At 38.8% G+C, this 27,932-nt stretch overlaps 1 long non-coding RNA gene across 1 annotated transcript in view; it reads left to right on the top strand.

Annotated features, from left to right (window-relative positions):
* LOC120245203 overlaps positions 1-27,932 on the top strand; it is a 75,682-nt gene that overhangs the window by 38,834 nt on the left and 8,916 nt on the right. The gene's annotated exons all lie outside the window — the stretch shown is intronic.

The following is a 27,932-nucleotide window of genomic DNA, read 5'->3' as shown; positions in this document are numbered from 1 at the left end:
AACCCCATCAGCCCTCAGTTTGTTCTCAGCATTCAAGAGTCTCTCATGGTTTGCCTCCCTCCATCTCCCCAACTATTTTCCCCCTTCTTCTCCCCCATGGTCCTCCTTTAAGTTCCTCCTAATCCACCTGTATGTGCAAACATATGGTATTTGTCCTTCTCTGCCTGACTTATTTCGCTCAGCATAACACCCTCTAGTTCCATCCATGTTGCTACAAATGGCCAGATTTCATTCTTTCTCATTGCCATGCAGTATTCCATTGTATAAGTATACCACATCTTCTTGATCCATTCATCAGTTGATTGGCACTTAGGTTCTTTCCACGTTTTGGCTATTGTTGAGAGTGCTGCTATGAACATTGGGTTACATGTGCCCCTATGCATCAGCACTCCTGTATCCCTTGGGTAAATTCCTAGCAATGCTATTGCTGGGTCATAGGGGAGTTCTATTGTTAGTTTCCTGAGGAAACTCCACACTGTTTTCCAGAGGGGTTGCACCAGCTTACATTCCCACCAACAGTGTAGGAGGGTGCCCATTGGGTAAGAACTCATTCTAAGGAGACCTAATAAGAAAGCTTGGTTTGTCAAGGGCTCCAGCTTGATCACAGCTTGGGCATTATTTCAAGCCACTCTGTGGAGCAATGGGGTCTGGCAGGGATAGACACATTGTGAGCACATGGGAGCCACCCCTTGCAACTCTATGGATAACAAAGGGAAACTTTGTCCAGAGTAGAGATCTTATTTGACCTGGTAGGGAAACCAGTGAAATTGGAGATACTACTCTTTGTGTGATCTTTATATGATCTAAGGGCTGAAAACTCAGGTTGTGTTTTGTCTCCCCACCAATATGGTAAATTTCCTCAAAAACAGGGGACAGTATGTTCCCTCCTTTTCATGTCACTGATGTGGCTCTAATTCTGGTTTTCACCATTTCTCATCTGGATTGTCACAATAGCCACTGTTTCTCACCCCCGGTCTTATATTCCAGCCACTCATTCTTACTGCTGCCAGAGTTCTCTCTCAGTGAGAATCAGCTATGCCCAAATCAGGTAAATTCTGCACTTACCCCTTCTCCCCCAACAGTTAGCTTTGAATCATCAGAAGAAATATACAATTCAATTAATCACACTGATGGTCACAGGAAGAGAAGAAATGTCAGAAGAGAAGAAAATACTAAGGAATTTGTGGTACATAAAAGACAATCTATTCATAACTGAGACATTCATGAAACAGCACAAGTGAAGGAAGGGATCCCTGGAAAACTGTGATTATAAGAATTTACAGAAAAAGATTATTATTTTTTTAGGATAAGAATTAAAAGTCACACAGAATTTACTTGGTTTAGGATGTGCTGTTTTTGAAAAATGAATTACAGACAATTTTGTACTGGTCATCATAACCTGGTCACATAAAATATTTTGATTCCTAGCATTATTTTAACTTTGCATCCTTAAGGAAAATAAATCAAGCCCCTGTTTTTTTGGAATGTGTGTTAGGAGTCAAAATACCCAAAAAAGTTAGCTTCTATTCTGACATGGAACTTGGAGAGGTGAGCCTGTGGGCGGGGGTGTGTGTGTGTGTGGAGGGGGTGGGGTTGGCTCTGCTCTGATGGGCTGTGGGGAAGGCATATGGAACCTTAGAAAAGGATTGAGTTCCCTTACTGGGTTTTGGGTGGGGGCAGTGCTGTGGCTGCAGGTGCCGTGGGGTTCAGCCCAACCCCTCAGGCTTTTCCTAGCTGAGGAAAGAGCTGTCTGGGATCTGAGGGTATCCTATCCAGAGGACCAAAGATTGGAAGTGAGAGGTAAGAGATGCCGTTTCATTTGCAATCTCCCATACTTCATGAAGAGCCCCCTTTAACTTTCTTTTTATAGTGATGCGTATTTGAGAGATAAATGGAAATATTTAAAATTAAGTGAGTTGATGAGGCATCTGGGCAGCTCAGTTGGTTAAGAGTCTGACTCTTGATTTCTGCTCAGGTCATGATCTCACAGGTGTGAGATGGAGCCCTGCACCCTGTGCTGAGAGTAGAGTCTGCTTAAGATTCTCTCTTTCCCTCTTCCTCTGCCCTCCGTGCTTGCACTTTTGCATGTGCTCTCTCTCTGTCTCTCAAAAAACAAACAAACAAAAAAAACCCCCCAAAAACAAACCTCTTAAAATGAAGTGAATTGAGTGTAGTACACACAGTAGAATTTCAAGATATATAACCTCATGATATAGCTGGGATTATGACTGTAAATACATTTGTGGATTGTGCTTTCTTTTTAAAAAATTTTTTTAAATGTTTATTTAAAACTTTTTTAAATGTTTATTTTTGAGAAAGAGAGAGAGACAGAGCATGAGTGGAAGAGGGGCAGAGAGAGAGAGAGAGAGAGAGAGAGAGAGAATCTGAAGTAGGTTCCAGGCTCTGAGCTATCAGCACAGGGTTCATTACAGAACTCTAACCCACGAACCGTGAGATCATGTTCTGCATGAAGTATGATACCTAACCGACTGAGCCACCAGGCACCGCTGGATTGTGCTTTCTTTATCTAACGTTTGATTATATAATTTGTACAAAAGTACAAAATACAGACGACCTTTGTCATATATTACTGCATTTCACAAATTTTCTAAAATGGCATAAAGTACTTTCTAAGAGTAAAAACTTTTTAAAAACAACATAATTTTTGATGTCTCACTCCTTTACTATAGAGTTTGTGTTTATTTCTACTTTTACTTTTCATTTTTTAGCCTTTGGTAATAGTTGAAAAAATTTTTATTATGTGTCTATTTTTTTTTGAAAATAAAGAGCATTGCCCTTCATCTGAACTCATATAAGTGCATCTCATGTAATTATATATATATTATATATCTATATCTATATATCTATATATCTATATATATAGAGAGAGGTATTGTGCCTTTTGCTTTTTTGTTTTTATTTTTAGCCAACTTTTAATTTTAGAATGGTATTAAAGTAAGAGAAAAATTGCAAGGTTAGCACACAAAGTTTTTACATACTCATTCCTAGTTTCCCTAAATTGTTAACATTTTTTCATATATTTGTCACAATTAATGACAGTTTTCAACCTTGGCTGCATGTTTAAATCATCTGGGGAGTTTTGAAAGCCCTCGTCCCAGCCACACTGAACACCACTTAGGTCAGTATCTCTGGAGGCAGGAACCAGGAATCAGTATTGTTTTTTGTTTTTGTTTTTTTTTTTTATAGCTCTCCAGGTGATTCCAATGTATAAAGTCGATGACTATTTCTCTAAGAGAAATAGGATGGGTGAAGCATTTTTATCTGACTTCAAAATTAGATTTTTGAAAGTCGAAAAGGGGGAAGCCCATGCTTCCAGGAGAAGCATGGGATTTGACTGTGCTTCTGGCCACACCTCAGAGAAGGATGGCTGCGTGCTGCCCCCTTTGGGGATAGAAGACGATGGGCCTTGAAAGGTTTCCAATCTCAGAGAGCCCTAAAAAGCAGGCTTAGAAATAGTTAGTCTAGCCAGAAGCAACTTACATTGTTTTTGAGAAATGGTCTTTTCTTTTGCTTCTTTACCACCACTTTCTACTTTTATTCTGCCTTCTATTTTTTCCTAGCGGGAAAAGGCATAGAGAAGGCATACTAGAGGTCAAGACACATGTAGTTTTAATTTTCAGGTCTGCCATGTGCAAGCTGGGTGATCTTGAGCAATCTACTTAATCATTCTCAGCCCCAATTTTCTTATCTTTAAAATGGAGAAGAGATTTACACTAGAGTGTTGTTGGAAATATTGATTAGGATACACACAAAATATTGAGCATGTAGGAGGGACTAAATAAATGGAGCCCTTTTGATCGATACTCCTCATTTGTCCCTATTTACTTTTAGCCTGATCATCTTTCCATTATTCTCTTTACTTGGTGTGCCTACTGGTTGGTTTTCATGATTTTTGTGTGAGCTTCTTTATCCTACCTTATGGAACAGGATCTTAGAGCATCATTTGCCAAAGTGTTTCCATAGCACATTAGTCCTAAGAGATGCCATGTGACAGAAAGGTCAGTCTTAATAAACAAGGTTGATTATATTCTATTTGTGGAGATTCACAGGATACATTAGCATATTAAAATCCCTGAGAAGTCCGCAGGAAAATAGTAATCCCATTTAACTATTTGATCTAACATTTCTTGGAATTATTTGACTATTCTCTTTTGTGTATATTTTTAGGGGTGTATGTAGGATACCTGTTAATATCCTGAAGCACCAGAGTTCTGTGGAATGCACATCAAGGAATGCTTTTCTGGATGATTCAGAGGGTAGGGTGAGTGTCTTCCCCACAGTTCGGAAGTACAATGAGATATAATGTTTCCCACTGAGAAAACTTCTATTCCTGAGAGAGGCTGCAGAAGTATTAGAAGGATGCATGACTTGGGGAGAAACATCAGTACACCCTGTGGGTTTGTCTTTCTTAGAACCAAGAGAAGCATTTTCATTACATTATCTGAACCGATATACACTAATATGTATCATACTAAGGGAATTTATATTTAATTTGTAGCTGTCTCATTGGAGTTCCAAACACCATAATTGTGACTTGATTAAGGAGTCTCAATGCTATTGAATACTTATCTCCCCAGAGTGAGCCTCTAAACACATCAGCTAAGACCTATAGATGCAAGAAGTCACTTGCTACTAATTTCTTAAATTTGTAGGTAACTGCCTCAATTTCAGTTTTTCTCAATTGTCAGTGAGTTGTCCTTTTTGAATTTCATTGATGATTGTGCAGTCTGATGGTTCCTGTCCAAGTTCCTTTTTACTAGGCGCAATTTCAGTGCACCTGTGAAGGAGTTATTTCCATAAGCCAAAAAGTAATTAAAAATTAGAAAGCTCTAAAATTGGAGTTTGAAGAAGTGGCCTGTGCTTGGAGTACTGTTGCTAGGAAGTGAACATTCCAGGAGAGGAACAATTTGGGAACGAGTTGATTACCATATTCTTTAAGGTACGAAAAGATACTAAGCAGGTGATTTTTTTTCTTAGAAAAGATATTGGTTGATACCATTCTTATGTATGAAATTTGAAAATACTTGCTAATAAGCCTTTTGATTTCTGACTCAATGCACTTTGAAAAAAATAATGTCTACATTCTCCTTCATGGTTCTGTGTTTCATTAATGTAAAATAATTAGTGTGACATTTCTTGCTTGGAAGATCCATCAATGCTATTCAACAGAAGATCAAAGGTCAGAGTTCAGGTGGAAATTGGGCTAAGCAGTTGGGAACAATTTTAAAGTGAATAAGCCTTATTTTAATGTGTAATTAGTGGATTTATCACAGTCCAGACTCTAGTGTCAAAAGTAAATAAATTATTCATTAAATGCAAATGGTTGTATTTTGCCACTTTTTTTTTCTACTGTGTCCTGGTGAGGGAGAGGAAGCATTAATTTTTATTTCAGTTCCTTATGAATATTTCCAAAATGTCAGCCTCTGAGTGATGCCTGCTGGCGGCATGCTTAGAATTAACATGAAGCTGTGACAGTCTCCATGGCAGACAGCTTCAATCTTGACTGAAAAACTTGGGGGCAGGGTGCACAGAGGAGGGCCTTCTGGTAGTAGATGACAAGGTGGAACCAAGGCTTGGAGCCATGTGAGTTCCTAGGAGCAAAGCAAGTCAAACAAGGGAGGGATTTATTGTTGGGATGGAAGTCAGTAAGATGATATCTGCAGCAAACAAAGGCAGTACAAGGCAGGGTGTCGGGGTGTCGGTGGGGAGGTTGGCAGAAAGGGCACTTGGGTGGGGGCCTGGGAACCAGAATCCTGGATTGTATGGGTACTTGCCCATGTGCTGTTGAATCCATCCCTGCTTTTCTCCAACTCTGCTCTGTGTCACAGGGCCTGCCCTCTACACACTGCGTTCTCAGACGTCCTTACTCATTGGCTTCCAGTTAGGCTTGGCAGATAGGTGGACATGGTGGGAGGCTGGAGGAAGGGAGGAGAAAGAAAGCCACCGGTTGTGTCTCCTTTGTTGTTCCAGCTTCCGCTGGTGTCCCCTCTTTGCAGATCTAGCTCCCATGCCCAGGCTCTGGGGTTCTAATAACACCTTCTTCCTTTGCTCTCAGCCAAGGGGTGGGAGCAGTTTCCTATAGTTTTAAATGCCTGGGTTGCCTCTCCACCCTGTGTTTCAACACTCCCTACTGCTTACATCTGCCTTGGTTCAGTCATTTTTATTATCTACTTGGACTTCAAAGGTTTTTGAGTTTGAGATTCCTGGTCCAAGTTCATACAAATGTTTGAAGAGCCTGTGTATGTCTTATTCATTAAAAAAATTTTTTTTTTAACATTCATTTACTTTTGAGACAGAGAGAGACAGAGCATGAGCTGGGGAGGGGCAGAGAGAGAGGGAGACACAGAATCTGAAACAGGCTCCAGGCTCTGAGCTGTCAGCACAGAGCCTGCCTGATGTGGGGCTTGAACCCACAGACTGTGAGATCATGTCTTGAGCTGAAGTTGGATTCTTAACCAGCTGAGCCACCCAGGCACCCCGTTATTTATTTTTTAAAATTTCCTCTCTTAGCAGTGGCTAGCATGCACATGAGTTTCCAAATGTTTTTTTAATTTTTATTTTATTTTTTTATTTTTTTAAATGTTTTATTCATTTATAGGAGAGAGAGAGAGAGACAGTGTGAGCAGGGGAGGGTCAGAGGGAGAGGGAGACACAGACTCTGAAACAGGCTCCAGGCTCTGACCTGGCAGTCAGCACAGAGCCCGACGCGGGGCTCGAACCCACGAACCATGAGATCATGACCTAAGCGAAAGTCGGACGCTCAACCAACTAAGCCACCCAGGAGCCCCACTTTCCAAATGTTTGATCAGTGAGCAAATGGGTGAGGTGGAGTGCAGGTGGAGGAGCTCTAGCAACCTTTGACTGTCAGGTCAGGCCTGGGGCTTGGGGACGCTCAGGATCAGAATAAGGGCATGCTGAGAAGTGGGCTTCAGTAGTTTTGGAAGGCTGTTTGGATTGATGCTGGAGCACTGCCTGCTCAGCAACTGCATCATCTTTTCCTCTGAGGCATCTCAGGAGAACATCGGGGACTCATGAAATGAGATTTCAAGTGACAGGTATAGAGGCTACATTGTCACGTGAGTGTGGTGACAAAGACTGGCTCAAATCCCAGCTTTAATCACAAAGGCTGCACCTGCTACTTTGGATTCCTCATCTGTAAAACGCGGGTGATGCTGCCCATCGACTAGAGCTCTTTTTAAAATGTAGGCAAAGCGCTTGAGATGGGGTAGGTGTTTAATAAGTGGGACTTATCATTTGTTATCCTCTTTCAAAAGAAATTGAAGGCATCAACATGAATGAGTTGCTTGTTACAAAGTTAAATTCTGAGAGAAGGCATCTATTTCATGGAAGAATTTCAGTATTTTTATTTCTGGCACTACCAGAGAGGACAATAGTATTCTAAAATATTCAGGTACACACATGTACATGAACTTGAATACCTATACATAGCATCATTTGGTTAGAAACATTTCAGATTGCTATCTAATGCATTCATTGTAACAGCTAGACATGAGGTTGGTCGAAAATGCACCTTATTAATAACAAATATGACAATCTCATTTCAAATTTTGAATTAGTTTTTATCTTGTTATTTTTGATATTGTTTCTTTCAATATTATATTTCTTTTACAGAAAATCAAAGTGGCTTAGAAGTAGTATCTAATTTTAGTGAGTCTTATATACTATCTAGTCTGTATAATGAGGCTATTTCTGTATGGTTAGCTACAATGATGCTTTGTTTATATGAGTATAGGACTAAAAAATTTCCTCACCAAAACTTGTATGAGAGATGGGCATACAAATTCTTATCATTTTAAGAATCTAGTTATTTAGCAAAATGCTTTTGTCATAAATCTTTTCATATATGTGCATATATATGCATATGTAATTTTTATGTATTTACATAGCATTATGTGCATATATATTTAAAACAACATATGTATATGTATAAAACAACATAACACTATGGCATGTTTTTATTTGAATGTAGAGACAGTAAGTTTTGTTTCAAGGAGATTTGAAAGAAACACTTGGGTATGTGAATGGTAGGAGGTCCCTCCTTCCTTTTACAATTTATTTTCTACTTCTCTAAACCCCCAAAAGGAGGTGCTAATCTGACCAAATTTCAGGACTCTGATTAGCTACATTTACTGCATTTACTAGCTGCATTTACTAGGGCTGAGGCAGGCATGCAGTAGCGAAGGGAATGCCTCCCCATTCACCCCTTCCTTTTTTCCCATTGCCTCCAGGTCTAAGGATACGCAAGATGAACCATGGACTCCTTTGGGTTTAGCAATAGCACTTTTTTTTTTTTTTTTTTTACAAATAGTTTATTGTCAAATTAGTTTCCACATAACACTCACTGCTCATCCCCACAAGTGTCCTCCTCCATGCCCCTTCCCCCCTCCCCCCCACATCCATCAGTCCTCAGTTTTTGTCAGCATTCAAGAGTCTCTCATGGTTTGCCTCTCTCCCTTTCCCCCACCATTTCCCCCCTTCTTCTCCCCCTTGTTCCTCCGTCAAGTTCCTCCTAATCCTCCTATACGTGCAAACATATGATATTTGTCCTTCTCTGCCTGACTTATTTCGCTCAGCATAACACCCTCAAGGTCCATCCATGTTGCTACACATGGCCAGATTTCATTGTTTCTCATTGCCATGTAGTATTCCATGGTATAGATAAACCACATCTTCTTGATCCATTCGTCCGTTGATGGACACTTAGGCTCTTTCCATGTTTTAGCTATTGTGGAGAGTGCTGCTATGAACATTGGGGTACATGTGCTCCTATGCATCAGCATTTCTGTATCCCTTTGGTAAATTCCTAGCAAGCAATAGCACTTTTTTTCTTAAGTAGTTTGGGATTTCTGGTTGTTTCAGGCTGTGGGTGAAGACAGTATTTACATGTAATAGGGATAGCGAGGCCCTGCTTTGGCTCAAGGCCAAAGAGAGGCTCTGTAGCCCAGATTTATCACAGATCCCTACATTGGAAGCCCAGTACACCCAGCTAACAAGATGGTGGCACTTTGGTTTTCCATGAGTTATGACATTACGTGGCAGCTCTCTCAGGAACCTGGGTGAGAAGGAGTGATCTAGCCAACACAGGATTTGGTTCTTACCTTTGCTGTATAATTCTGTAGAAGCCTCACTTGTGCTTTCAAATGAGCAAATTAATTTCATTATTCTGATAAAATGAAATTTTAAGTGTCAGTTTGGTTGAAAATTTTGACTGGTTCCTTTTTTATGGATGATCATTGCAACTCAAATATCTCAGGTAGATATTGAGTAGTACTAAGTATCAAATCGATATGGACTTAAAACTAGGGTATTTGTGCTCAGATTCATCCCTTGGCATTGGATAATTATTTTTTCTTTCTTTTTAAAATTTTTAATGTTTTTTATTATATATATATATATATATATATATATATATATATATATATAGGGAGACAGAGCATGAGCATGGGAGGGGCAGAGAGGGGAGGGACACAGAATCTGAAGCAGGCTCCAGGCTCTGAGCTGTCTGCACAGAGCCCAACACGGGGCTCGAACTCACAAACCACAAGATCATGACCTGAACTGAAGATGGACACTTAACCAACTGGGCCACCCAGGCGCCCATGGATAAATATATTTTCAATATTGATGTTGCAAGTATCTGGGATATTGTGCTATAGAGATGCACTGACTTGGATGCTGTCCATAGCATTGTTCCCTATGAGTTTATTATTGATAATAAGCGGATAGATGTTTTTAAAAAGAGAGATAGCTTCTATGTCTCACAATATAGTGAAACAGCCTGTAAAACTCTTTAACTATGTAAACAGTGAATAAAATAAGAAAAATGTAATTTGAATGCATGGCTGAGATAGTAAAGAATTAAGAGAAATTCTTAGAGTGAAGCTTGAATCCAAAGAGGTATATGACTGTTGAAGCTGGTGATCCTGAATGACCAAAGGCTTTGGGTTTTAGCCAAAGTGAGAGCTGAAGGCCAGAGGTCAGTCAGGAAGGTGGATTAGCAGGCCAGTTGCCTAGTCTTTTTTTTTCAATGTTCTCTTCCCTATCTGTCCTTTTCATAGGCAGTGTCTTTATACACTGCTTCTAGATTATTAGCTCTCAAAAGATCTTAGAGATTATTTACTCCTAGTCTTCTGTTACAGAGGAGGAGAGATTGGGGGCTCAGAGAGTTTCAATGACCTCATTAGTGGAAGAACCAGGACAAGAACCAGTTTTCTCCTATTTCAGAGTCCATTCTATCCCATTACCTTGTTTCTCTCTATTATTCTTTTCATTAAAAAAGGAAATGATGTGTGTGTGTGTGTGTGTGTGTGTGTGTGTGTCTGTTTGTACAGATGAGTCTTTTCGGATAGAAAGCTTGAATAAATAACATACTACACATTTAGTGTATTTTGGGCAGAAATTTGATGTGGAGGAAGGAGACCTTAGATGAGGGCATTAGACTCTTCCTCGGCTGCTGAGGCTATTATTTCCCTCCCCAGTTCTACCATGTCTATGGAAGATGCTCTTTGGAGGATGCTCTGTGGAAGACGTCTCTTGGAGGAACAGATTGGAAGAGCTGGAGATACTCATTTATCAATGTGCGTTGGAGTGCAGTGGAGTGCTGGGCATCTATTCATAGTTTATAAACTACCATGAGATCATAAGTCATGACTGAGCTGTGGTCATCTCTCAGCAGGACAATCCCTTTTTGGAGGGGTCTGTGTTAAGTATGGCAAGATGACTAGTGGTTCACTCTAACCTTCAGGGGAGTGGAAGGATTCCTCAATCTTATTCCGTTTCTGGAGAGCAGGTTTTAGGATATGGGTCAAGCAAGGCTAGACAGAGATGCTTGAAGATTCTGGGATGACTGGTAATTTGATGTCCCTTCCAACTTAGATCTAAAGAAGTCATTCAATTTTTATTTAGTGGGACTAAGAAAAAGGAGACTTTCTATATAAAAATGTATCAGTAGCAGACTAAGGCACTAAGTTACTTCCACTGACTAAAGCAGAATCAATATTGTGAAAATATTTGGCCAAATGTTTAGTTTTTTTTTTTTCTCTTTTGTCTTCTGTTGCAGTTTTCTGAATGGGACAACTTTTTGGGAAGCATATTTAAGGGCGTCCAATTTAGAGCAAGTAGCACTGTAATGTGCAATATTTGTTTTGGGACTTTTACCTGCATATTGACTTTTAATAAAGTCTGACTCTTTGTACTACAAAATTGCCCATCAGTAGTTTGAGTCAGCATGGTCTCCTTTTATTCTTAATTTTAAATATGCCTTTTAATTATTTTCTCACTTTTGTTGGTGTTGCCTATTCTCTGTGGTAACTAATGTAGAGCAGCAGCAGAAGAAAATGAGACAAAGAAAAAAAAGGGGCTTTGAAACTATCGATAGGTGGTATTTGAGGCATGAAGGGTCTAAGACAAGTTCAAAGGGCCCATCCAGGTGGGTTTCATCAGGGTGGCACCTGAGGTATGAGGGGATTCCAGGAACCAGGGGAGATCTATCAGGCAAGGAAGAAAGGATACTATGAGAGGTCACACATTTCTTCTAGACACAAACGTTTTTCCTGGTAGTAAACTTTAAAAGAAATGGTTTCCTGTATAAGGACAGTGAAGTCCTTATAAATTTTGTTCACTGTTTTTAAAATACAATGAATGCACAAGGACTTTTTAATAACGATATTAGAGAAAATTCAGAAAACTATTTTATGTGTCCATTTCTTGTATTACTTAGACAAAAGCTGATGGCGTAACATTAAACATAATTTGTTGAAGGTGTTTTCTTGCGGGAACAATTTAGAAATTCCCATGTGTAGAACTTAATAGTAACCTATCTGGTATGAATAAAAGTTTAGAGAAGGATGGATAGTCCTTTCTATTCTTGTCCTTAAGTATTGATGTCTTGCAACAGGAGCTGGTATTCATAAAGGTTCATCTTTCTGGGGTACTTTGGAGCACGAGTATTTTGGAGTACCTGTTGAAGAAGACCCATATATGCTGTAGACCAAAAGATCAGATAGAGAGAGCATATTCCACTGAGAAATCTTCTTTCTTATCTGGATGAATCCATCTCTGCAACACAAGGTCTACAAGGACCTTTGAATTTAGTTGGAGGAACACTTGATTTGTCTCATGCCAATGGATATAGTCTACATTATTTTAGCAATAAAACTATAGGATATTAACTCTAAAAAATACTCTTGTAGGACATTTATTTAATTTTGCACTTACCACATTGCCAGACTTATGCATGGCATATACATATTTAAGAGGTTACTAGTATGGAATTTGGGATAGTTTGGACAAGGACAGGGCACTCTGTCATCTAGAATGTATAATATCATAATATTAAAAGTGGTAGGCATATTTTAAGTACTAAGAGAATAAATTGTCAATTACCTTTGAAACTTATATACCTACATTTTATACCAATAATTGACATACCTTTCCTTCACCTCCTTCTTGGAAGTAAACTATGTAAAATCAGAAATAAATGGTTAATATGTAAATTATACATTTACCTTATTTAAACAGGTTCTCAACAGATATTTATTAGGCAATTTTTTTTTTTTTTTGAGAGAGAGAGAACGTGAGAGAGCATGTGCCTAAGTGAGTGAGTTGGGGAGGGGCAGAGGGAGAGGAAGAGAAAGAATCTTAAACAGGCCCAATGCCTAGACCAACTCAGGGGACCATGAAATCATGACCTGAGACAAAATCAAGAGACGCTTAACTCACGGAGCCACCCAGGTGCCTCTGGCAATATTTTGGAGTAAAGTATTTTCTTAAACTAAAAGATGACTGTTAATACTTTGAACTACAAAATTGGAGTTTAAAAAGATACTATTCAGAGTTTTTACTTTTTCATGTACTTTTTTTCTTAATTAAAATTTCCCCTTACCAGTGCTTTAGTTTTGTCTTAGAAAATTTATTGTCTGGGAGCACCTGGGTGGCTCAGTTGGTTAGGTGTGACGCTTGGGTCTGGTCATGATCTCATGGTTCATGAGTTCAGGCCCCTTACCAGGTGAGTCTGAGCCCCTCATATGGGTGAGCATGCACTTCTCTTTCTCTCCTTCTCTGCCCCTCATGGGATTTTCTTTCTCTGCCCCTTGCTCACTTGAGATCCCTGACTCAAAACAACAACAACAACAAAGAAACTTTATTGTCTGAATTTTTTAGATTTGCCTCCCAACAAATCTCTCTGACTACACTATCCCAATTAATTAATTAATTAATTAATTAAATTTTTCAACATTTGTTTTTATTATTGAGAGACAGAGAGAGACATAGCATGAGCAGGGGAGAGGCAGAGAGACAGCTCCCTGTCCTTCACAGAATCTGAAGGAGGTTCCAGGCTCTGAGCTGTCAGCACAGAGCCCGAGGCAGGGCTTGAACTCACAAATGGCGAGATCATCACCTGAGCCCAAGTTGGATGCTTAACCAACTGAGCCACCCCAGGCGCCCCTACTCTATCCCAATTTAATCCATTGCAATATTACTTGCAGATTATTACAGATTTTCCTTGTCTTACAGCTTTATTGAAAAGTTATTGAAGTACAAAATACTACATGTTTAAAGTGTGCAATTTGATGAGTTTTGACATATGTATACATAAGAGAGGCCATCATTATAATCAAGATAATTAACATATCCATCACCCCTAAACATTCCTCATGCCTTTGTAATCACTCCTTCCTTCTTTCCCCAGTCCTCATCCTCCCTAAATTTGTCCCCACCAGCCAGGCAGCCATTGATTTTCTTTCTGTCTTCTGTAAATATAGATTAGTTTTCATTTTCTATATTTTATAAAAATAGAATCATATAGTATATAGGTTTTTTGATCTCAATTCTTTCACTCAGCCTAATTGTTTTGAGATTTATTCATGGTGTTGCTTGTATCAATAGATTGTTCCTTTTTCAAGGCTGATTAGTGTTCTATTGTATGGATACACTATCATTTGTCCACTCAGTCACCTCTTGCTAATCATTTGAGTTGTTTCTAATTTTGGCTACTACGAATAAAGCTGGTATCAACATTTGTGTACAAAATCTTTGATGGGCATATGCTTTCTTTCCTCTATTTTGTTCACGCTCTGCTTCTAAACAAGAAGGATTATATTTAAAAGAATTTCTTCACTAGTAATTTATTCTGTTGCTGGAATTAGCTAATTGTTGGAAATGTACTGTTTAATTCTTACTAAATAGACTTATAGGGATAAAAAGACTAAGCTTCCAAACTCCAACTGCAAACCTTGTGAAATATGTGAATGCAGCTCCTGGCAGAGAAGATTTTCTACTCTCTTGCACGGAATTTACCTATATTTTCTTCTTTATGAATCCTTTTCATAATTAGTATCTAAATTATCTCTCATCAGGAAAACCTTTTACATGCAAAGTTATTATTTTGTTTAATTTTAAAGAAATATGTTTGTGTGTTTATTTTTTTTATAGGTTTTATTTATTTTGAGAGTAAGAGAGAGAGAGAGATCAAACACAAGCAGGGAGGGGCAGAGAGAAGGAGACACAGAATCCCAAGTGGGCTCTGCACCATCAGCTCAGAAACTGACTCAGGGCCCAAACCCATGACCTGTGAGATGATGACTTGAGCCAAGAACAAGAGTGGGATGCTTAACTGACTACATCACCCACGCACCCCTTTTGGGGTTTTTAAATGCCATAATCTCTCTAGCTAAATGTTAGGCATATTATTTTTACATATATGTGAATCTGTTTTCTTCTTTTTCATAGCAAAGACCTATAGAATTTCTTTTTTTTATAATTTTTTAAATGTTTATTTATTTTTGAGAGAGGAATAGAGAGAGCAGTAGTGGAGGAGGGGCAGAGAGTGAGGGAGACAGAATCTGAAGCAGGCTCCAGGCTCTGAGATGTCAGCACAGAGCCCTTCACGGGACTCAAACTTACAAACCACAAGATAGTGACCTGAACCAAAATTGGACACTTAACTGACTGAGCCACCCAGACACCCCAGACCTACAGAATTTCTAACATTGATTTTGCTAATGAATATTTAATAAATATCTTCATTCCCTTAAGTAATGTTAAATCTCAGCTTTTGGTTATATTTCACAAGGGAATGATACTTTGATATATTATGCCTACTTCACAAATGACTGCTAAAATAGTTAACCACATGCCTTTTAACAAAAAGCAATTGAATTTGGAGATTTTAAGATAGCATTTGAGTTGAAGTGACATTAATTAAATTAAGTAACTAAAAAAACCCACAAGATTTATATGTGCCATGAATTTATTTGTAAATGACATTTGTGATTCTGCAAAATTTGAATTGCCAAGAAGAAAAGATGAAGCCAACTGGCACAGTATTGTATTTCAATATATTTTTTTTAAAGCAGTATTTTAAATATTGTGAAAATATAAAGAAAGTAGAAAGGAGATAAACATGGATTCAGTCTATATATCTATTCTGAATATTAAGTTCTTAAAATAGAACTAGGAAAGAAGATCCAAAATTTTGGAGAAGGAATTAAGAAAACTTTCCCCCACCACTTCCCACACAGAAGCCTAGAACCCAAGAAATTATTGAAAAGTGCCCTTAAAAGCTACAGGCAGGGATTTAATAATAATAAGAATTGGAGACTTGGAAACTTTGATATTAGAAGGTTGGGAAAGTCAACATAGAATACTTTAGTCATTAATTAGGGAGTTTTATGGAATTGTGATTAGTATAGGTATGGGTGGCAGATTTGGCTTATGGTAGGGAGAAACATGTTTGGGAGATTTATGGTGCAGGACTTTTAGAAAATGAGACAATACTGGGCACCTGGGTGGCTCTGTCAGTTAAACATCTGACTTTAGCTCAGGTCATGATCTCGCAGTTTGTGAGTTTGAGCACTGCGTCGGGCTCTGTGCTGGCAGCTCAGAGCCTGGAGCTTGCTTCAGATTCTGTGTCTCCCTCTCTCTGCCCATCCCCTACTCATGCTCTGTCTCTCTCTCAAAAAAAAAAAAAAAAAGTAAAAAAAAAAAATGAGACCATGAGATGTATTTAATGTGAGTCAGATAGCATTCTGATACACTGGGTTCGAGCATGGATTTGGGGTGGGACTGATGGACTCATCTCATATCACTTCCTATAAAGAATTGAAAAAGAGATAGACATTAGGAAAGAACATTCTGGATCAGAAAGCAAAGATCACAGAGAAGGGAGGAAGAAAGGTATTTTGGTCCAACCAACAATGATAGATCTGCATAAATCAAGAAAAATTGCTAACAGATGATTTAAAAATATTTTAAATCCTTCTAAATGTGTTTAAAAAGATTCTGAGAACAACATAAGAAAAAGAGACACCAGAAGAAAGATGTGGCAGAAAGCAATTAAAATGTAGTCATTGAAAGAGAGAGGCGTTCTGGGCTCTGAATATTGGAAAATGATAGGAATTCCTCCTCGACTTACTGGGCCTCAGAAACCCAGGCTATGAAAGTCACCTTGTTGGTCAGAAATATGTTGGCTGCCATCATTGTTTCATATGGCTGCCATAACAAATTTCCACAAACTGTGTGGCTGAAAACAGTGGAGTTATTCTCACAGTTCTGGAGGCCAGAATTTACTTTTATCTGCAAAGACTCTATTTCCAAAGAAGGCAACATCACAGTTGCCAGGGATTAGGAAATGGACATGTTCTTTTGGAGGACTCTATTTAACCTACTATAGGCATAAGGAAATTTTGTGCTTCTCAAATCTATGTTGTAGGCCTTTTCTTATTGTTAGTGCCTTCTCTAGTGTGGTAGGCACATCAGGATCTGTTTTCTTGTGATTAAGGTAATTTATCTTCCATTCTGTTTGTTGTTATTTTTTCCCCCAAATTTTTACTTAAATTAGAGTTAGTTAACATATAGTGTAATATTGTTTTCAGGAGTCAAATTTAATGATTCATCAGTTGCATATAACACCCAGTGCTCAACACAATGAGTGCCCTTAATTCCCATCACCCATTTATTTAGCCCATTCCCCGCTTACCTCCCTCCATCAATGCTAAGTTTCTTTTTGTTTATTTATTCTAAAGTCTTCCTGGGGGTGACAAGTCAGGTCAGCTTTTGTACCACCAAACTGTTTAAAATCTGAGGGAGGTAGTTTGTAGCCCCTGCTAGGAGACAGTACAGGGGTGTCTTGTGTGTTTGCACCTCTTGCCAAAAGATGCATGGACTATATTATCATGGATATTTGCATAGTGAAAAGCCTTGGAAGATGGAGACAGTGTCTTCCTCTGGAGCAGAGAAAAGGTTTATTTATTCTCCAGCATAATAAAGATAGTCTCCCTTGGGGCAAATTTCCGGCAGGTTTACTTGCTGCCCATTAGGAAAGATTGAGATCCCCTAAACTTGAGTTTCCACAGCTGTGATGCAACCCATTGTGTGAACAACATCCGCCTGGGCTGCTTCGTATTTTCCTGTGGGACTCTGACAAGGGTAACTGACATGGCCATGAGGCTCAAAGCAAAGTAATACATCTCTTGCCTCTGACATAGACTCTTGTATATTCTGCCAGCATCCATGATACTGTAACAGGTTAACTTATTAGCGTGCAGGTTGCATAAGTCCCAGAGTCACAGTTATTGACAGTCTCCTTGAGGCCTCCTGGCTTAAGCTGAATACACTTATCACAGAGCCAGGCACTGAGTGCCTATCCAACTATTCAGGTAGATTCTGGTTCCTGTTTGGCTATCATTGCTACTTATGTGCTTTTCCTATAGAACTCCAGGGGAAGAAGGGGTTAGTGGTAGAGTTTTGGATAGTGACATCTGCTGTAGCAGTGTGGTTGGAGCTAGGAGACTGAGCAGAAGATTAATCATAGCAACTTTAAGGCTGAACAGGGATTTCATGCAACATAAATAAAAGCATGAATATGTGAAGACAGATGTATGAGTGAGTTTATTGCAATATGGTTACGATAGTGGAAATCTGGAAGCAACCTGTATGTCCATCAGGGGGTTTGAATAAAATATAGTACATCCATGGTATGAAATATTATGCAGCTATTAAAAAGAAAGGAATAAATCTATATGTTTGGTCTCAAAATATAGTCTCAACACATTATTAATAAAAAAAAATAAAAGTATGTATAATAAATAACCTATTCACTTAAAAAGCACACAACTCTGTGTATTTACACTTGTATAAACAAAATAAAGACTTTGGGAACATACACCCCAAATTGTTATGTTAGCATTTATTACTTTTATAATCACATTATTAACTAAAACTATGAAAAAGAGTTAAGAGGTTTTGAGTGAGAGGAAGCTGTTACTAGGAAAGCTTAGTTATACAGAGAAAGAAAGAAACAGGGCCATATATAAAGTTGGGGGATGTTGGTGATTTTATATACTAAAACATTTTTTTAAATGTTTTATTTATTTCTGAGAGAGAGAGAGAGAGACAGCGTGAGCAGGGGAGGGTCAGAGAGAGAAGGAGACACAGAATCTGAAGCAGGCTCCAGGCTATGAGCTAGCTGTCAGCATAGAGCCTGACACGGGGCTCGAACCCACAAACCATGAGATCATGACCTGAGCTGAAGTTGGACGCTTAACTGACTGAGCCACCCAGGCACCCTGGCGATTTCATATTTTTAAAAATGGGAGAGAGAGAATGTATTTATGGAAAAGGAACCACAGGAAGATGAAACCCATTTTTCTGTCTGTTTTCTTACTGACAATTCATCTATCTTTCATCCTCTCCACCACTGCATTCATCCTTCCTCCCTTACCAGAGTGTGAAAAAGGCAAAGTGTGCCTGGGTGGCTCAGTTGGTTGAGCATCTGACTCCTGATTTCAGCTCAGGTCATGATCTCATGGTTTGTGAGCCTGCAACAGGCTCTGCACTGACAGCACGAGGCCTGCTTGGGATTCTCTCTCTCTCTCTCTCTCTCTCTCTCTCTTCCCTTCCCCTGAGTGCTCGCTCTCTCTCTCTCTCTCAAAATTAATAAAGAAAAAAAAAGAAAAATGTGCCAGTGATACAGGAATGGAAACAGTCTGCTTTTGGAGCTCCATTCCAGTTGGGGAGACACAGAACAAACAAGTTACCAAATAAATGATACAATTATAGGTAGTAACAAGGGTTGTGAAGAGCCAAGCAACAGACTGAAGGGGTCAGTTTGTGAGACGTTAAGGCTAGGGTGGAGTATTTTAGATAGGGTGCTTGAGAACAGCCTTCTGAAGGAGCTGGCATTTGAGCAGAGGTCTGAATGCCTTAATGTGCAAAATATGAAGGAAGAGGTTCCAGGTAGATGGCCAAGCAATAGATACAAGGACCCTGCCAGGAAAATAAGCTCGTCACAGACAATGGCTGCAGAGAGGGTCGCGGAGGTCGGTGGCTTCCCTGAGGTGTGGGGTCCAGGTTGTGGTAAGAGCTGTTCTCCTTGGAATGGAGCAAGGTAAGGAAGGAAAACTGTGCCGTAACAGGGTGTAGTCGGCACTGCTTACTCATTCCATGAAGATCTTTGGTTAATGGGTGATAAAGTTCTGGAAATGTGTTGTACACCCTGTTTCCATAGCATATTCTCTCTATGTGATCAAAGTAAATTTCTATCCTGGCAGCTCTTTCTTCTTCTGCTTTATGAGTGTTGGAAGTGAACTGTATAAATAATATCGTGTCGCTTTTATTTTGGTCATCTCATCAGGATTGTCTTTTCTCCCCCCTAGAGTAATTGATATGAAAAGCATGTACTATAATTTAAATGCAAATATCTCCTTGAGTCCTGATACATTTTCAAAGTTTGAAGGTGGAAATTGCTTCCCAAACAAAACCAAAAGTGTATTTCGGATTAATGTGCTCATGTGGAGCTCATACAACTGTAACAGCATCATTGCTTTGGGCTTCATTAAAAATGGATTAATCTTCCAGGGTGTTTGAGATTAGTTTCTACGGAAGGTCTGCATGGTTCATGGTGCTATGCACTCACCTTTGAAAATTTTGATTTTCTTTTTTATTGACACTTTACAAAATAGCATTTTCCAAGTGGTCATCACTAGAACAGTGCTGTATAAAGGGTAGTCTTCTACAATGAGGTTTTAAGCAAGGAGGTCCTTGTTGGAAGGTGAGACACGTAACAGTGGGCCCAGTGCCAGGAATGATACACAGCAAGGCAGCAGGCTGGGACAGCCTTTACGTCAAACACGGACACTACAAAGTATCCGCTTATCCAGGGATGCATGTGGGAACGTCATGGACCCTTTAAATGCCTTGCTGTTGGGATTTTTCCTTTGGGGTGAGGGGCTGGTGCTGTCCATAGGTGACTTTAAGGAGTATTTACTATTATCTGTAGTATTTTCTCAAGTATTCTTATTTCCAGCGCTCTTATAACAAAATGGTAGATGTATGATGAGAAGTCACTTTAAGAGGAGCTCTGGTTGTTATGCATTACCTTTCCAGGTAAGCAATCCCAAGTGCATTCTTAGTATGATGCCATTTGGCCTTGTAACATTCCAGATGCTGCTACTGAACATAACACTTGCACTTATCTTGCCTTCGGAGCAAGACCAATACTAGGCAACATGCTTATGTATTTTCTCTTCTTTCTTCCTCATATGCAATCATGCTGTGTGGTTCTACTACCTGACTGGCACTATATGCTTTATAACTTTTGGTGGAAAGAGCTAAATTCCATTTGAAGACAACCTATAAAACTTCACGTTGTTATGCAAAAACCTCAGATGCAAAGCAGCCTATAAGTAGAGTCTCCCTGAAACCTGGGGCTGCTGCAGGGAGGCAGAGGTTTACTAGAGCAACACAGAAGTTTCACCGTGTGGAGAGAACCCAGCCAAGAAGCTACACTTCCCTTCCCAAAACCAAGTGTTTTATGAAACTTCCACGGAAACACAACAAAGACTGGGGAACTCACAAAGTGGTGCATGGAGTCTAGTACAGCACACCCAGAATCAGCATCCTGAGTGACAGAAGGTTCAGCAGACATTGTATAGATTCCTGCAATAGAAAATAGGAGCTATCAAACCCCTCTGAACTTAAAGATGAACTTGGAACAAATGCAGGTGGAAATTCACATTCTTATATAAGAATTCTTATCTCATTAAGAATTCTTATCTCATTAAGAATTCTTATAGTGTACAAATTCTTGTTCATAATAATTGCTGAAATATCCATATATGATGAAGTATCCATTGCCTTGCAAACCACAGCAGACTATGGGATATCTTCAAACATAGAAGAAAATGCAGAATTAGAACGGCAGCGGAAGTGCAAATCTGGATAAGACCAGAGCTAAAACATTTCCCTCAGTTATTTGGCTAAGAGTTTTGCAAATCCTGGTTGTATGGTTTGTTTTTACATATAATTGTACCAAAGTTGACTTTTTAGTACACTGCTGTATTGAATTTTTCCATGGTGTGCATATTTTTAGAGGCTCTTCTGCTGTCTTTGTACAGTGCCAAGTTAAAGCACCATTCTTAAGCTTGTTTCAGAATCTGAAATAGGTGAATTTTTAGGTTCAGGTGTGCATAGTGGACCTACATTTCTAGGTGATTTAGCTGAAAGCAAGTCCATTGAAATTAATTTGTCAAAAACTAGATGATCAAAAGACTTTTCACCAAATGATTAGTTGGCAGAGAAAGAATGTCAAAGATTGTATAAAAGACAGGGTGGGTTTATTTCAATTTGTTTTTAATCCAGGCCATTGTCTTTAATATGTGTCATAAGTTACAGATTTGTTAAATGTCTGGTTTTTTTTAAGTCCATTGATTTATTTTTGAGAGAGACAGAGAGAGCACAAGTAGGGGAGGAGAAAAGAGAGAGGGAGAGAGGGAGAATCCCACTCAGGCTTCTCACCGTCCACCCAACATGGAACTCAAATTCACAAAACTGTGAGATCAGGACCAGAGCCAAAATCGGGAGTCAGATTGCTTAACCAAATGAGCCACCCAGGCGCCCCTCAAATGTCTTAATTGAATGAATTTAATCAAATGAATGTTTTGCATATGTTTTAGCTTTTTGAAAATATTCACTGTTCGAAATGTCAGTCATGCACCTAATTGCTATTCCATTGACATCCACAAGTCCAGGATTGTGTGACAAGGTGGAGGTGCTATAACTGGAGGGAGTCTGAGCAGAGGGCTGGTGGGCAAGACTGAGGAGCTGGGTTCATGGTGTAATGAATTAGCGTTTGTCATGAAGAAGCTTGTTTCGTGCTATTACCGTGTCAGGCCTTAATTTTATTTTGCGCTAAGGAAATACAAAAAATGTAATTTTCAAAATCCTGTGTAATTTGGCGTTTTCTGTACAGAGGAGAAAGAAATTACATCTTCCTCTTTTTGGAAAATTTGGAATATACCATTTGTATTTTCATTTTCTTTTTTCTGATAGAAAGAGCTGTAAATCTTAAGGTGTCAACCCAAATGCATATAACATTGCATTGGTATCTATCAGATTTTGCCTGAAATATTGGAGTGTACGTTCTCATTTCTTTCTCTTTGTACTTGTGTGGAAGTGCTTAGTAAACTGTAAAGCTATGTATAAGTATGCTCTATAATCACAATCACCTTAAATGCTTTCCAGAGTTAACAGTTTCCAGTCAGTCATGGAATAACAAGTGTTTGCCGAATGCTGTCCAAGTACAGAACATCATATTAGGTAGTTAGGGATCCCGAGGAAGAAACCCAGCACAAGATAACAAGGAGCCATTAGAATCAATGAGCAGAATAGACAGACTTGTTATCAACATAGATTATTCTGTGCCTACTGAGAGCTGAGATAATTTAAGTCCTTGTCATGGTCACCAGGTAAGACATTTACACGCAAATCAGTAGAGTTCCAGGAGCACTCTCTCTTCTTTTTATTTTTTTAAGGTTTTAATTAATTAATTAATTAATTTTATTTATGAGTGAGAGAGAGACAGTGTGAGCAGGGAGGGTCAGCAAGAGAGAGGGAGATACAGAATCTGAAACAGGGTCCAGGCTCTGAGCTGGCTGTCAGCACAGAGCTCTATGCGGGGCTCGAACTCATGAACTCTGAGATCATGACCTGAGCCGAAGTCAGATGCTTAACCACCTAAGCCACCCAGGCGCCCCTCTCTTCCTTTAACATTCAGAGCCGAAAATTCGGCTGCAAAACAGAAGCTGGAAGCTGACTGAACTCAGTTACCTGTGGGACCGTATGGCTGGATTGGAATTAAAGATTTGCTAGACTCCAAAGATGACCATGGCAGACAGACCCCTTAGGCGTCTGACTGAAAGCTTCAACACAAACACTAATCTTTAAACCCCATTTGCAGGCAAATTTGGCTCAGAGCCACCAGATACCTATGTTGGAGTGACTGATCACACATCTTCTGGTAAAAATAGATAAAGACTCTGAAAATCAGCTTATATTTGGCATCTGTCTAGCTGGTCAATGCAAAGCTTCTCAAGTGAGATGACATTATAATAAAGTGGCCACTGTGCCCTTATGAAAAGTTGTGTACTGTACTATGAAGGTCACTCAGAAGGACCTCTGGTGGACCTCAGGCAAATGTTTTCCAGTAAAAGGTTTTTATTTGAGTTGAGCCATCTATTATGTGCTGGTGAGTGGGGCTCTGAAGATGAATGTGATGTATTCTTGCTGTCCAGAAGTCAGTCTTGTGGGGTGACCACTAATAAATTAAGCACAAAACATGCTGAACAGTGCTGTCCCTCAGACACAGGACTGCAGAAGCAGGGAGACTGGAAAGACTGTCTGGGACATTTGGGAAGTCTGTGAGGGGATGATATTAAAAACACGAAGTTCTCATGATTTACTGAACTGTTCTCCTCTGTTGCCTCATGGTTTGTTTCTGAGGTCTCATATAATAGAGAAATATTTCACTAAATATATTTATACGTAGCTTTTTAATGTTCTTTGGATTACTATTATTATTTTTTTAAGAAAATATCCCCAGAAGTAAAATTATCAGATTAAAGGGGAATGAATCAAGTTTCTTGATAGACATGCACAGATTACTTTAAAAAAGGGTTCTACTGGGGTGCCTGGGTGGCTCAGTCAGTTACATGTCCAACTCTTGGTTTTGGCTTAGGTAATGATTTCACAGTTCATGAGTTTGAGCCCCACATCTGGCTCTGTGCTGACAGTGTAGAGCCTGCTTGGGATTCTCTCTCTGTCTCTCAAAATAAATAAAATAACCTTAAAAAATAAATAAAGTAAGATAAAAGAGTCCTGCCAATGATTACTCCCATGTAGTCATGTAGGAAAATACACATTTCAATGAATTCTTACTAATACTAGATTGTCTAAATTTTAAGTTCTGATAATTTCATAGGTGAAACTTTTAGTTTAATATTGTTTTAAAGTGTTTCTTTAAAGTTTGGGTGCAGGGGTATTTTTATCATTATTAAAGTCTAATTTTTTATATTAAAAACTCACCAATTTTAAATGTACAGCTTGATAAATTTTGAAAAATGTATACAGTCATAGAGCCATCCCAACTCAGACTTAAAACATTTCTGTTACCCTCAGCAAGGTGTCTTGTGTCTCTCAGAAAGCCTGGCCCCTACTCCTGGTCCCAGGCAGCCTTTGCTCTCTTTTCTGTCACTCATTTTACCATTTCTAACATTTCATACAAATGGACTCATATTGTATGTAGCCTCATGAGCCTGTTTCTTTCACTTAATGATGTTTTTGAGCCAATACTGTTTTACTATGTATATCTTTATTTTTGAGTTGAAATATTCTTCATGCACTTTTAAATAATTTTTTAATGTTTATTTTTGAGAGACAGACAGACAGAGCACGAACAGGGGAGGACAGAGAGAGAGGGAGACACAGAGTCCGAAGCAGGCTCCAGGCTCTGAGATGTCAGCACCGAGCCTGGCATGGGGCTCAAACTCACGAACTGTGAGATCATGACCTGAGCTGAAGTCGGCCACTTAACTGACTGAGTCACCCAGGTGCCCCAAATTCTTCTTCATGTACTTTTAAATCTGTTGTTTAGGAGGTGATAATACTTCAACCAGAATATTAAAGAAGAGTCCAGAAATTCTTAAATGAACACTTGGGGAGAGAACTCAACGTGATGGAAACTATATTCTACAAAAGCAAATCTCATAAAAGACTTGACATAACCAGGGAATGGTGGGAAGTTCAGTGTTCAGGAGTTTATGGGATGAGAGAGTTGGAACATGAGGCTACATTGGATGGGGATAGATTGTGAAAGGCCTTACGATGAGGCTGGTTTTGGGGAACCTGGCTGGCTTAGTCAGTAGAGCGTATGGCTATTGATCTTAGGGTTGTGAGTTTGAATCCCATGTTGAGTGTAGAGATAACTTAAAAAAAATCGTAAAAAAAAAAAAGAAAGATAGTGCTGGGTTTTGTTTTGTTTTCCTGTGGGCCATTGTGATTTCACAGAGCACTTAAGGAGGGCACTGACATTTCCTCTTGGTTTGAGGAAGATCGTTCCAGTGGTAATGGAGGTGGAAATGGATAGGGAAAAACTTGAGTCATGCAGAACAAATTGGAGGCTATGTAGAAGAGGCCTTATTTGGGGACCATTTAGGAAATTGAATCAGCATTATTTGGAAATCAAATGAATTCACAAATCCAACATGGGGCTTGAACTCACAGCACTAAGATCAAGAGTCACCTGCTCTTACTGACTGAGCTAGCCAGGTATCCCTTGGAAATCAAATGAATGTTTAAAAAGAAGAGAGAGAAATTAAGAATGGTATTGAGTTATCTAGCTTGGTAGTCTGGCTACATAGTTAATTTATTAGTTGTGATAAAGAATATTGAATGTAGACCACATTTAGGAGAAACAATAACTAGTTCCATGTATATGTTAAGTTTGTAGAATCCAAAATATTTGGGAGTTTGAATTTGGAGTCTAAAGCAAGGGCTATAATTGTGGGCTGTAGGTGTAAATTTGAGAGTCATTGGTAAACAGGTAGCAGAGAAATATGTAAAATCATACAGTCTGAATAGTGAAAATAGCAAGCAACAGGATAGAATCTTGGGCAACTGCATTGCTGAAGAGGCTTACTGAGTCAGTGTAATCTTTTTCCTTGCTGGGAGATCCTGATTTTGTGTTCCAGGACTGTCTCCCTCATATGACCCAAGAGTGAATCTGAGAGAATCTAGGCTTAGCTTGATAGTCCCATTCCCTGATCCAGTGACTACTTTTGGTTAGAGCCAGTGATATATGAAAGGTAGCTGGATGGAAACTTTTGGAAAATATTTTCTCATTCTTATAAAGAAACATAAGGAAAGGATAGATCTTTGCTAGATACTGCTTTTTGTGGATGTAATGACGAGAACAGTAGCAGCCATCTATCATGAGGAGAGATGGCAGAGACACAGCTGACATAAATGATGCAAAAAAGAAAGATAAAAAGAATTTGGGTGTTTATGACATTACTTGAATAAACCAATTTTGGATCTGTTCAACCTCAGCACTTGTCATGTGAGATAGTTGATTTTCCTGTTTCTTTAAGCTAGTTGAGTAAGTATTTCTATTACATGAAGTTGAAAACATTCCAAATCATAGATTATTCTAGGCAATTACATATTTATTATGTCTGTAAAAAGCTATACCATTAACACATGGTGATCAGAATATACATAAACATCTTGCAAGTAAGATAATATTGTGAAATATCAGGACCAAGGATACATCAAGGCATACTGCTTGGCAACTTTACTTCTTTAAAATTACATACATAAAGAGCTATTTTTTAAATTACATGTTTACTTTAATGACATTATGTACATGTAAAACATAATTGTATTTCTTAAGAGGTAATCTCTGGGAGTGCATTTGCATTATTAAGGGAAAGAACTGAAACCATTCACTAATGTATCATTGTAATTCTGGTTGTGTTCCTCTGATGAAGTAGTCTCAAGATTTGGGGTAGGGGGGCAGGTGGTGGTGGAGTATGTGGTATCCTTACTTAAGTTAATAGTACCACACTATAGGTTTCATTTCTGTTAGGCAGAATCAGAGTTTTTGGGTGATAGGTAGTATCAATCTTACTGTGGAAGACTCTACAGAGTGTACACCCTGGACCTTCCCAAAGAAGTTTCCCTAGCTGATATGAAATAAAGAATGGGGTGGAATAGGACATGGGGATACAGTGGACAGCACAGAAAACATAGTTAATAAGATTGTAATAAGTTTGTATGATGACAGATTGCAGCTAGATTCATCATGGTGATCACTTTGAAATGAATATGTGTCAAATCACTATACTGTATACCTGAAACCAATATAATATTGTATGCCAACACACTTCAATAATAATAAAAATATTGGGGTTTAGAAGATTCTATCAAGTGCAGCTGTGATCTAATGTTAAGTCTTTTAAACAGTTTTTGTACATCCTTACTGAACAGGGTAAAGGAGTTTGACCTGATGATTCTGTAAATATGGCTGCAGCAAAGACAAATTTCTTCAGTAAGCACAAAAGTTCTGGAGCTATGAGCATCTCTCAATAACATCTATGGTAATGTACTTTTTACTAGAAACTTTTCCACTTTGTAAAAATCAAATCAGAGAGATATTAGGACATCAAAGCAGTTCACCACTCCAGATGGTTGATAAAGTCTGAATGCAGTCTTTTTCACCCTATAGTGCCATTTTCTGAAACTAGCCCTAACTTAACAGCTGTACATGATCAAAGCAACAGACGGGAATACTTGACATATTTATAAACAGAAAGAAAATATTTCTCAATGCCTAGGGGCACAAATGAGCATCAGAAAATTAGTGTAATATCAGATACCAGGAGAAGAGCTAATGCCAGGCATTCTGTTTGGCATGCCTCACTTATATACATAGTATATTTTATAACTGCATGGCAATTTTTAGTCAGTGATATGCTCCAAAGGTAATGAGTTCACTTAGATTACAGCAGAGGCCAGATGCCCATTTTGATTGTGTATCACTCTCTGGATGGATCTCA

This window comes from Hyaena hyaena, unplaced genomic scaffold, assembly GCF_003009895.1.
Source record: "Hyaena hyaena isolate Hyena2069 unplaced genomic scaffold, ASM300989v1 scaffold_408, whole genome shotgun sequence".
NCBI classification, from domain to species: Eukaryota; Metazoa; Chordata; class Mammalia; order Carnivora; family Hyaenidae; genus Hyaena; species Hyaena hyaena.
The sequence above is the reverse complement of the archived record's forward strand: the minus strand, read 5'-3'. Positions and strand labels throughout refer to the sequence as shown.